Source organism: Phaenicophaeus curvirostris, chromosome 9, assembly GCF_032191515.1.
Source record: "Phaenicophaeus curvirostris isolate KB17595 chromosome 9, BPBGC_Pcur_1.0, whole genome shotgun sequence".
NCBI lineage: Eukaryota > Metazoa > Chordata > Aves > Cuculiformes > Cuculidae > Phaenicophaeus > Phaenicophaeus curvirostris.
In genome coordinates this window covers 16,612,255-16,624,813 of record NC_091400.1, presented here as the reverse complement: position 1 = coordinate 16,624,813, position 12,559 = coordinate 16,612,255, and positions in this window count along the sequence as shown.

Sequence of the window (12,559 nt, the reverse complement as noted above, 5' to 3'; positions counted from 1 at the left end):
ATGGTAAAAAAAAAAAGTCCCTGAGCAATGAGTCATAATCTCTTTAGGAGATGTCTGCAAGGCTGAACTCAGACTGCAATTAACTCTATTTTTCTTAACTAGAACACTGTGCATAAAGTAACATTGAATATATTGTGTGGTTAGTTTTCGAAAAGAATGCATACGTGTCATTGTGACATTGCAGTCAGCAGTGCAGCAAAAAGCTATCTGATCAAGCTTAAAGTATCTGGGCCAGGAATGGAAAGTAATTTGGTTCTGCTGACCCATGGTAATACACCCAGCTTTCCATTGTCTCCTGCTTCTAGCCTTATTTTCAAACTAGGGCTGCACAAGAAAATTGTACTAATCAGGTTGTATTAGCACAGTTCCACCTTTTGCTCTCATCTTTCCTTCTCAGAGATGAAGCCCATGCTGAGATCATGCTGATAAGCAAGATGACTGCCACTACCTTAGCTGCTTGCTAAAATATAGTTCTATAGTGTTGTCCTAAATCTGCGTTCTTCATCCACTGTGCAAAAAGCCAATTATCACACAACCAGAATATTTTTCTATTTCATGTCTGCATCGAAATGAGTGCTAGGTGGTCAGTCCACAAAGCTAGCACACCCAGGTTAGCAAAGCACTGCTTTTTATTCATTTTATATCAAGGAAGACAAACACTTGTTAATACAGTATTGGCTAAAAGTTTTGCAAGTTGGTCTAGCACACTATGCATGCTCCTATAGGTTTAGGGTGCACCTCTAAACTCATTATCATATTTGGGGGTGTCAATTTTAACAATACATTTATATTTTAATGAGGAAAGGTTATTTTGGGGCAATTTGTTTCAGCAATCGGTGAGTCAGCAAATGTTTCTCTTATCTAGTTTTTTGCAGGGCTAATGTTTTAAGTCCTCAGCTCTGTCTCTCCTTGTCAGCCCCTACTGCACACATCCTGACTCCTTCAACAGCATCTTTATGCTCTGCACCTTGCACACTTGAAATGACCAGCCACTTTCACCTGACGGACAAGGCTGTACCATGAGCAGTGTAAAAAAACTCTTTTCTCACCTTTGGGTAAGGGAAAAAGTAGAAAAAATGAAGGCAGCAGAAATTACTTTGAAAACCAAAACTCTTCTATTTTTTGGAAACCCAGCATTAAAAAAGCAAATGGAAACTGAAACAGAAACTTGCCCAGGGAATGACTAGGCACATTTGGAAAAGTAGATTTCAAAAGAGAAGCTTCCCCTACAAGATGCTCAAACTTTGCAAAACAGTTGTATTTGTTATTTAAACAGTAAAACCAGAACAATTGTTATTTATAAATAACAACAACAGAAGAACATGAAAATAGAAATAAAAGGCTATAAAGATGATCTCACCTCAGTCTCCTGCAAATTGAAAGTGACCACACAAGCCAGGGCTCTGTTCAGAAATTCCACAGGTTATTTTGCTTGCACGCTCCTTCCCCTTTTGTTCATGCACACTTCAAACTGTAGAGTAGTTTCTACTGCCCTGCAGGCAAATCAGATACCTGCAAGGAGACAGAAATGATACCACTATTACAGTTTGGCACCAGAAGAAAGCACAAGAGGTTCAAGACCACTCCAGTATACAGCACTGCTGCAATATGAAGTACATTATTTTTTAAGTTTTTCTGCAGGCTGCCAGTTCTTGAAAAGGCATGGCTGAGAAATGAAGTGCTGAGTACGGAGTCTGCAATGCTTCTGCACAGATAGCATGACAAGAACATTAAAGTGTGAGAGAGCTGTAGGCTTATTTCCTGCATGGAGAGGAGGGAAGGAAAATAATACAAGCAAATTTGTGAGAAGAACAAAACTGCTTTGGGAAACTTGAGGTTAGACAGTTTTATTGTTTTGAAGGAAGATGCAACATCAAAACTCACATTCCTCTCTTACTGTTTGTCAATGCTTTTATTTTGGACTTGAAAGCGAAGTTCACATTCCTGCTATCCCACTGCTAGCAAGACGAAGAATGCCTACCATGTGTATCTAGCCTCTAGGATGGAGCTGTGGTTGAGAATTACAAGGGATGTGGGAATAATCACAAAAACTTAACATGGAGTCAGTGTTTTCTGGATAGCTTTTTGGTGGTTTTAGTCAAGTTCCTTTCCAAACTGAAAGCAAGACTTTTTACAGCAGACAGAGTGCTAGAGGGCCCTTTCCCATAGCTTTAAACAGAGATCTCTTGCTCCTGCAATAAATCAGCAACTGTAAAAAAGTGCAATTTTCATAGCAGGCAACATAGCAGGGAATTGGCAAAGAATGTCTGTGATCACAGGGATGCTGAAAAGGGGGTCCTGAACAAATGCAGGGGAGGAGTTATTGGTGGAAAACAATAGCAGGAGAGAGCCAAAGGTGCAGTCCTTGGAGTCTAGCTCTCAGCCTTCTGTGCCAGGGGGCATAGAGCACATAGAGGTCACTGACCCTGCCTCCCGTGTATCTTCCCACAGTGGTGTCCGTATGATTGACTCTCCACCTGTATGTGTGCCATTGAGATATCAATGAGAAAGGATGAGGCAGAAGTATCTGGTGTCAGTTACTGCATATTTATCCTACAGTCACTAACGGGATCGATACGTTTTCTAGGTTAACACCTGAAGATTTACATTATATTTTTGTCTTTTTCTGGTCCTTCCTTTATACTATATGAAGACCCCTCTCCAGTCATATCTCTAGAATAGCTGAAGGTATAGGGAATTATTTAAGAAACCCTCAAATTGCTCTGGTGCACTCTCAGTCCTATGGTGAGAGAGCCCCAGTCCCTGCTGGGACTGGTTGTGCATCTGCTCTTCTGGGTGGGCACCGCAGTTGTCCCTGTGGTAGGAAAAACAGCTGTGATCTGGGCTTGTCTCAAAGAGTGTTGAGATTCAATGTCTGTCTCTAAGACATGAGGACAACACCTATTGCTGTACTTTAGAGGACAGCAGGGCAACTAAGTATGTACCAGACAGTGCACCCCATTTATCCAAGAATGAATCATAGAATCAAAGAATCATAGAATGTCCTTAGCTGGAAGGGACACAAGGATCATCGAGTCCCTGCATAGGACAACCCCAAAATTTACACCATGTGTCAGAGTGCATTGTCCAAATGCTTCTTGAATACTGTTCGGCTTGGCGCCCTAACTACTTCCCTGGGTAGCCTCCTCCACCCTCTGAGTAAAGAGCCTTTTCCTAATATCCAACCTAAACCTCCCCTGCCACATCTTCCTGCCATTCCCTCGTGTCCTGTCATTGGTCACCACAGAAAAGAGATCAGTGCCTGCTCCTCCTTCTTCCCTCATGAGGAAGCAGTAAACTGCAATGAGGTCTCCCCTCAGTCTCCTGTTCTCCAGGCTGAACAGAACAAGTGACCTCAGCCACTCCTCACACAACCTCTCCTCTAGAACCTTCACCAACTCTGTGGCTCTCCTCTGAGCATTTTCCAGTAGATTGATATTCTTTCTATACTGCGACATGCAAAACTGCACACAATACTCAAGATGGGGCTGCACCATTGCAGAGCAAAGTGGGACAATCACCTTCCCTGACTGGCTATCAGTGCTGTGCTTGATGCACTCCAGGATAAAGTTGACCCTCTTGGCTGCCAGGGAACACAGTTGGCTCTTGTTCAACTTGCCATCAAACAGAACCCCCAGGTCCCTTTCTGCAGGGCTGATCTCCAGCCTCTTGCTCCCCAGTCTGTATGTATATCCAGGGTTGCCGTGTCCCAGGTGCAAAATCTGGCACTTGCCCTTGTTAAATTTCATGCAGCTGGTGATTGCCCAGCTCTCCAATTGATCTAGATCCTCTTTGTCTTCAAGAGTGTCAACAGCTCCCCCCGAGTTTCATGTTGTCAGCGAACTTGTTTAGCAAACCTTCTGAGTCCTTCATCCAGGTCATTTATGAAGACATTAAAGAGTGCTGGTTCTAAGATAGATCCCTGCAAAATCCCACTAGTGATTGATTGCCAGCCCGATGTAGCTCCATCCACTATGGCCCTTTGAGACCAACCCATCAACCAGTTGTTCACTCGTTGTGTTATGTGTTTATCCATCCTAAACATCTTGTTTAGGAGGATACTGTGACAGACGGCATCAAAGGCCTTGCTGAAATCCAGAAAAATTACGTCAACTGGTTTTCCTTGGACAACTAGGTTAGGTAACCTTGGCATAAAAGGAAATAAAGTTTGTCAGGCAGGACCTTCCCTTTAAAAACCTGTGCTGGCTGGGACCAATGACTGTGTTGTCTTTCAGGTGCTTTTCAGTAGCACCCAGAATAATCTTCACCACAATCTCACCAGGCACTGACATAAGACTAGCAGGTCTGTAGTTACTGGAGTCACCCCTGCTGCCTTTCTTGAGGACTGGGACAGTATTTGCTAGCTTCCAGTCAGCTGGTACCTCTCCAGATTCCCAAGAGCACTGAAAAATCACCGAGAGAGGTCTCGCTGTGACATCAGACAGCCCTTTAAGTACCCTTGGATGAATCCCATCAGGCCCCATCAACTAATAGGGATCCAGATGGAGATGCAAATACCGCACAAATTCAGGGTTGATTGGGAGTTTATTACTTGCACAGTCTTGGTCTCTAGCCCATCATCAGTATTGAAGACAAAGGTGAAATAAGCATTAAATGTCTCTGCCTTGTCTATACACCTGTTTATGAGGTGTCCATGCTCATCAAGCAATGGGCCCATGTTAATTCTGGCTGGCTTTTTGTTATTAACACATTTCAAAAAGCCCTTTTTATCATCCTTCACCGTGCTGGCCAGCTTCGAGTCTAATTGATTTTTGGCCACATGAATTTCTTCCCTACAGTGGCAAACACCAGCCCTGTAGTCCTCCCATATCACCTGTCCTTGTTTCCACTGGTCACACACCATTCTTCTATGCTCCAATTCAAGTAGAAGAGTCCCCCCCTTCAGCCAAGCTGTCCTCCTGCCTCCCCTGCTTGACTCTCAGCATTTTGGAATTGCCTGGTTCTGTGCTCTTAGGAGTTGGATCTCTCAAGCAAATCCCTTCAGATTTAAATTCCTTTGAACATCCCCTGGGAGGCTGGTGTTTGTTGGGGAGCAGGGAAGCAGCAGCCACAGCCCAACACTCCCAGCCCACTCGGCAGGGGCCAGCCTGTGCCTGCTGAGGGGCTCAGCAAGAGCTGGCAGCCCCCTCCTCACCACCTCCCCCTGCTCCTTCCCAAGCTCTCCAGCTGGCTGGCTCACTGAGGGATGGAGTACTCTCTAGGGTAAAGGATGTTTTATAAACACACTTGTATAGAAAGCAAGAGCTGAGCCTGCCATCATGCTGACCCAGTTCCAGTTTCACATCTACACCACAATTCATGTTCCACAAAACTGAAAACAACACCTAGAATATAACAGAATGTTGTGTGACAACTTTTGTTCACACTCTTCAGATTCGAGGATGAGCTCAGCCTGACTCCCATCAAGAACTAGCCCTAGGATTATGTGGCTCAAGAAAGACCCGTGCTGTGACGCCAAACCCCGCTGCAGCACAGCCGATGACTTGGCATCACCAGTTTTAAGTTTAATACCACATGGAAAAAAACGTGTCATAACGAAACATTCAGACTGCAAACTGAACACTCTGAAATCTGGAATTGGCACTGTTACTGAAGTACGTGCAACGCTACCTGTGCCAACATGAGTATACATTGCAGTAAAGTCTTAATAAACATTCACATTTAAAATAAAACAGTTGAGAGTTAGACATTCACTTGATCACTAGTTGTGCAACTGCCAAGTTATCAAAGATAGGCATTAGCAGTGGCTGAGAAAGTCTAGGAAAGGCAGGATGGCTGCCCTGAAGTCTGACCCTTCAAAGGGTAGCCATTATATCACCATAATCATGTGAAAATGCAGCTGGTGAAGAAGGGGAGGAGAAGGAGTGGGTGGTAACAGCTTAGAGGCTTTCTGGCAGAACTGGTTTATGAATAATACCCTTAATTGCTACAACATGTTATTGTAAATGGTTTTGTCTTCTTTCTCTTCCAGGCTTGTAAGTTAGCATATCATCTTAAATAACTATACATTAAATGCAGTTTTGACTTCTGTTCTAGACATAGAAATGTTGGGAGTGACCACCTTGGGAGGCTTGCTGCCAAGATATTTTTTGATCTTACGACATCTCTGGTTGTTGCTTCCATCAGAAAAACTGGAACTATCACAAGTGCTTGAAAATATACAACTCTATACCATGAGACATCAGAGCTTGCAAAGTACTTAATATATTATGCTTTTTGTTAGCTCTGTTTACGTATCTTTAGCAAAGCACAAAACAGCAACTAGTTGTGCAACATATGTGGCTCTTTTACTGAGAGAACTTCCATGAGAAAGAGTCTTACCGTAGGACTTCTACTCAGATCTCCCTAGGGCACTCAATAGCTTTTTCCTGACATCAGGTGCTGCCATGAGGAACTTCGGAAGAGGCCCCATAAAGATGCTATAAGGAAAGTAATGAGCAATGTTACTCAATGCAATTCAATTAATAATAGCTTACACGGGCGGGTATCTTCTGCCACCCTTTAGGGAGCCTATGGACCGCAAGACAGAGTTACATTTACCTGGTGCCCAAGGGAATATACACTGTAGGAAAGAGGCAAGGAGATGCACAGAGAATTCATGAGTTTTTTTCTCCTATCATTATTGCTTGCCTTTACAACAGTAAGGCTCTATTAACCTACTGTCACTGCAAATTTCTGGGCTCTTTTTGTTTGTAAATGAAAACAGATGAGTAAATTCATGGTCTGGCATTTTGGGGCTGTACACAAAATAAAAGCTCTGTACTGTGTAAGGGCTGGAGTTAAACAATCTTTTAGACATCGTCTTTCTTCTCCCTTCTCCAAAACCGTTCCTACATACATCACAGTAAAAACACAGATTCTTCAGGAAATGCAGTTTTCAACATCCCCTAACTCATCCAAGTCCAAAGCAACTACCAAAAGAACACGCAAAAGCATTTCTCAAAAAGAAATACTGTTTTCCTACTTTCTTCTGTCAGCTGTGGATCTATTCCAAAGAAAGATAGCCATGTCTTCATTTTTTACTTAAATGGAGGAAATGGTTCTTCCAAATGTGACTGAAAATAATTGTTGGTCAAATTAAATCAATACATCATGTCTGGACAGCAACCAGGTCCAGAACATTTCAGCAAAGAAAAAAAAGTGTTAGAACCTCTAAGTAGTTCAAAATAGGACGTCAAGTGAAATCCTGCTTTTTTTGAATTCTAGTAAACAATTGTCATCAAAAAGGCAAAATATAATCACTAGAAAGCAAAAATTTTTCTTTTCTAGGCAGTATTTCACCTGAGGACCTAATCAGCCTTGACTTATATATACTTATATATACTTGACTTATACTTAATGACTTATACTCACAAACCTGGGCAGGTTTACAGACAGTCTTAGTATTGATAAGTCTAAAAGGGAGTCCATGACAGAGCCAAAAAGCAAAGCAGACTTTGTAAATCTAAAAATACTACAACAGCCTTCTTGGAGCTAAAGGCATGGCTCAAAACGGGATGATGCCTATGTCTTCAGTGTCTTGCCACACCACCAGACACAGGAATGCAAGTCAGATGTTCTTCCTCCTTCTTCCACTACAAACACATACTGTTTGGGTGGCAGAACCTAACTGGAATCCTCTTTTCTGGTCTGAAGTAGAAAATTGCATGCAAGTCTCCCACTTCCCAGAAGCGTAAGTCTGTGCTATTTGACAACATCTCTTTCCTGATCACTCTTGTTGAAGAAGTTCCACTATGTATAATTAATATTCATTGCTGTGTAAAGTTTGAAATTGATTTGCCCTGCTCCAGAGGATGTCTAAACTATTTAGGTTATTCATATTAATTATCTAGTGGACCACTTGCCACAGGAAAGGCAGCCAAGGAAATGTCCAGTTTGTGAACTCAGCAAAGGCACAGAGGTTCAGCAGCTCAGCACTGAGAACTCACTTGTAGACACTGACATCTACTGAGATATTAAGTACCTAAATTCTTCTGTGGGACTAATTTGGGTTAGATTGCAGGAGGCAGCAAGAGCAAATAACATACTGGGAAGGCAGTGTTATACTATAAAGTTTTTTACTTTGTCACACTATGCTGTCCTTTGGGATTTTTTTGTTTTGTTTTGTTCTTTTTCCTAAAAAGGTATGTGAGGCTTTCGTCTTTGAGTATACAATAGTGTTTATAATATCAAACGGGAAATTAGTCTCCTAACTACGGTGAAACTCAAGCATTTTTCCTCTTGAACAATGAACTCCAGAGAGAGCTCTTATTTTTTAAAAAAAGACTGGAAATACCAGCCACCTTAAAATAGATGCACACTGTCCTTCTGCTTTAGAAGTGACTGGTTAGTTTCTGAGAGTTTTAAGACTAGAAATGACGTTAAAGGTCATCTACTGCAACCCTTTGCCCTGGGACAGGATTAACTAAAATTTTTTTGTCATATCTCCAAAACCGAGACTCTCAGATTCTCTAGGTGATTCACACTGATGTTTCACAATCTCTACTCTTTAAAAATTTGTCTTAATATCAAAATGAACTCTTGGTGTATTTTCAGTCCTGTACATCTTGCCATATTCACTATGACATAAGGAAGAGATTGTTTCCTTCCTTTTACAACAGCCTTTTACATATTTGAACACTGTTATCATGCTTCCCACCTCATCATTTTTGCTCCTATAGGCTACACATCACCAGTTTGTTGTGTCTTTCATCTTCTGCACAATGACAAGCACACAAAAATGAAAAGAACATTTTTTTCTGCTTTTCTGCATGATCTCATTAGCATGATTAAGTATGCTAACTCGGTTACCCTTGAATTTCCCTTGGTTCTCTACCTTTGAAACTTGCTAATTAGCCCCCAGAGTAGGAGTATATTTTCAGATGCACACATTTCTGTGTGTATTGCAATCCAGAATTAAACAAGTAGGGACTTCTAACTCTCCCTTATATAGCAGCGTGTATGCTTATGGGTATATAATGTCTAGTCTATGATTCTTTTTGACAATCTAATGCTAAAAAATTGCAATCTAATTCTGCTAAGTCTCCTGTATTCATTACCACTTCAGCAAAGCAAGCAGAATTTGTGCAGTTATTTAGTTCCACAAATAGTTGGCAAAAATATAATGGCTGAAATGAATTTCCTTGACCCCTAACCAGGCACCTTTTGCAAGTGTGAAGGTATTTTACAAATGACCAAGTTTGCTCTAACAGCCAGAACTTGGCCTATTCTGACTCATTTTCACATATCCTCTAAACATTGCTCTTTGAGGAGCCCCAATGGAGTTGGGCTCTGAACAAAATTGTCGGGTGTTACAGTGCTTTGGTTTTCACTTCCAGGGGAAAAATGCTTTCATCGGGATGAAGCCTGTATTCACCTATTTTAGACATATGATCTAAAATAGCTCTGTGCACATTTCCTTTATTCTGCTGTCATGTTAAGCATCTGCTGAGGAATTATCTCTTTCCTGCTTCTTCCTTATTGTAACAAGGACACAAACGTGCAGTTTATTTCTTTAAATGGATGCCCTTTTATGTTATTGTGTCAGATCCTAAATGCATTTCTTAACTTCTATGGGATCATTTGATCCCTAGAAATGTCAGGAGTTATGACTTCAAAATTACAAGAATAAGATGTTAAAATTTTGTACCAAGCAGAGTCCTTTAACCCCTTCCCCTTGCTGAGGCATCTTTGCCATTTTACCCATTTTCTCAATACACGATACAGCCAGACAATTACCAGAAAAATTTATGTAATTATGACTTGTCCAAAATCAGTTTTTCTCTGGAATTATTCTTTAAAGTTTAACTTCAGCATAACTTCTACACTCTTTGTGACTGCATCTCTTTCTGAATCATTGTAATAATTTTCTGAGTCATTATAATTAGCCAACTCCTACTCTACTGTTGGGACATTGCAGGCAGTCACAAAATGTGCTGACCCATTCCTTAAAGGCGCAGATTCTTGTGTGCCCTGCCTCAGCTGCTGTCCCCACAGGGTTGCCAACACACCATGCTCCACTAGATATCAGTACTCTGCTAGCAACAGCGCATCTGTGGTAGTTCATAGAATCATAAAGGTTGCAAAAGACACATAAGAGCATTAAGTCCGACCATCAGCCCAACACCTACTAAACCATGCCCTGAAGGGCCACATATACATGTTTTTTGAACCCCTCCATGCATGGTGACTCCACCAGTTCCCTGAGTAGCCTGTTCCAATGCTTTGCCACTCTTTCAGTAAATAAATTTTTCCTAATATCCAATCTAACTCCATCCCAGCACAACTTGAGGCCATTTCCTCTCATCCTATCACCTGTTACTTGGTTGAAGAGACAAATACCCACCACGCTACAACCTCCTTTCAGGTCGGCTGATAAGGTCTCCCCTCAGCCTTCTCTTCATCAGACTAAGCAATAGTTATAGACAATAATAATAAGTGTGAAAAAAAGAACAAATGAAATGGAAATATCTTTGGATTCAAAATTACAGTTTGTTGGGTAGCAACACACAATGAGCAGCCCAAGCACTGTGGCTGGGAGGAGCTGGGAAGCCATAGCCAGGGTCCTCAAGGTTATAAAAGGTTACAACGACTCTGTTGTGTTATGCAAATTAGGAAGGTAACTGCTGAAGGCGGGCTAAAGTTAAACAGTTTTATAAAAGCAGAACGAACCCAAAATAAAACGGCTTCACTTGGATCACATTGATCGGTGTGTGTCGTCCCGTATTTTCTTCCGTCAAATGGCGCCCGAGCAGGGACCCTCAGGTGGCCTGCCGAAGTTGCCTTGAACGACTGAAGACGCAGAGCAGGGGGTACGGAAAAGCCGGCCGTAGGTGAGTGCTGTCCCCGGCACTCGGGAAAAAATTTGGCAGAGCTGCGCAGTTTAAAGAATTGAGGAAACTCGCCACTGGCCAGGCGAGCGGTCGGGGAGGAGATGGGGCAGGCGCGGATAGAATCTGCGCAGAAGCTCCTCCAACATATGCTCTCAGTGAGAGTAATTACTTATGAAAAAACTGCGTTGCAGTCTATGTTAAGATGGGCTTATCGAAGCGGCGTTGTTGCAACGACCACTGCCCTATTCGAAGAAGAAACTTGGGAGAAAATGGGACAAAGACTGTTTGATGAATGCTCGAAAGGAAATAAGAGCCTTTGGCAGTACCTTACTCTTTGGCGATTAGTTAAAGAGACATTGTGTGATATGAAAGTCGAGCGAGAAGTTGCAGCATCGGCTTATGCTGCTCTGCATAGGAATCAAGAGAACAGTGGTGGTTCATTTGCATCTGCATTATCATTCCGTGAAAGTAATTTACCCACGAAGGCACCACCACCACCACCTTCCAAAGATTGGCCTTCTCCTCCATTTCCCCCAGTGGAAGAACATGAGGAGGTTCACGCTACCGAAGGTGAAGGACATAAAGGTCCTCCTTGGCCTCCTCCTCCAGAAAGTCCTTCAATTAATTCCTTTGAGGATTCGTTTAGTGAGGACTCTGAACGTCCTGTGTCGCCCTCTCCGGAGTGCTCCAATTTCAGACAAGAATTTGATAAACTGCTGGCAAACCTGGAAGAAATTCGACTTCGCCAGGAAAAGGAGAGCCGTCCACCTGAACCACCTCTGCCCGACCACCCAGGAATGCAGCCACGGCCTGACCCGACTGCACCGGCTCTACCATCGATGGGGTTTGATACCGGGACTGGGGGGACAAGGTGGCGGGGACCGGGAGCGCGTTGGCAGGGGGTAATTAGGAACGCGGTTTTAGAAGGGGTAACTGTGGAACCGTATCCTGTATTGTTAAATACACAGACAGGAGCGAGTGAATGGGAACCATTCGATTGGAAATTACTAAAAGAAGTCAAGGCTGCTTGTACACAATATGGTTTGCAATCACCATTTACACGGGGTTTATTAGATTTTATATTTACGGGTCATACCCTTTGTCCTGCAGATATTCGGCAATTAGTTATGTTAACGTTATCCCCATCTCAGCGCCTTGCCTTTTATCAAGCTTGGGAGCATTTGTGTGATCAGGAAGCGGCCACTTATTGTTGGGCTGAGAGGGTGCGGCCTCATCGTGCCCCTGAGCTCCGACCCCCGTTTGAAACAGAGGTTGCTTATGAGGGAGAGGACAGGATTAGAGTTTCTAGGCAAGAACTTGAGGGACCTTACAGTCCGTTGGATGCAGCCCCAGAGTCCGAGCAGGTGGCTCGAGCGGGTCCTGTTGGTGAAACAGAAGGCATCACATCGCCGCTTTCTAACGGCAGTGGGGGGTGTTGTCAGACGGGTTTTTCTAGTTCGCAGCATGAGGCTCATTGTTTTGGGGCGGAGGGGTTGATGAAATCGGATCCTATTCCCGATTCTGATCCCGAACTCCAACCCCTGATCATTATTAATGGCGGGGTGGCAGAACCTGATCTTGCTGTTGGTGCAGATCCTGATTTCAAACTCCAACCCCCAATTGTTATTGATAAGGGAGAGAAAGCAAATGCATGTGCCCTAAGGGAGCTGGCTGGATTGCAGGAGCTTGAGGGAGCACTGTGCTTTGTGATTCAAGCAGGATTCTGC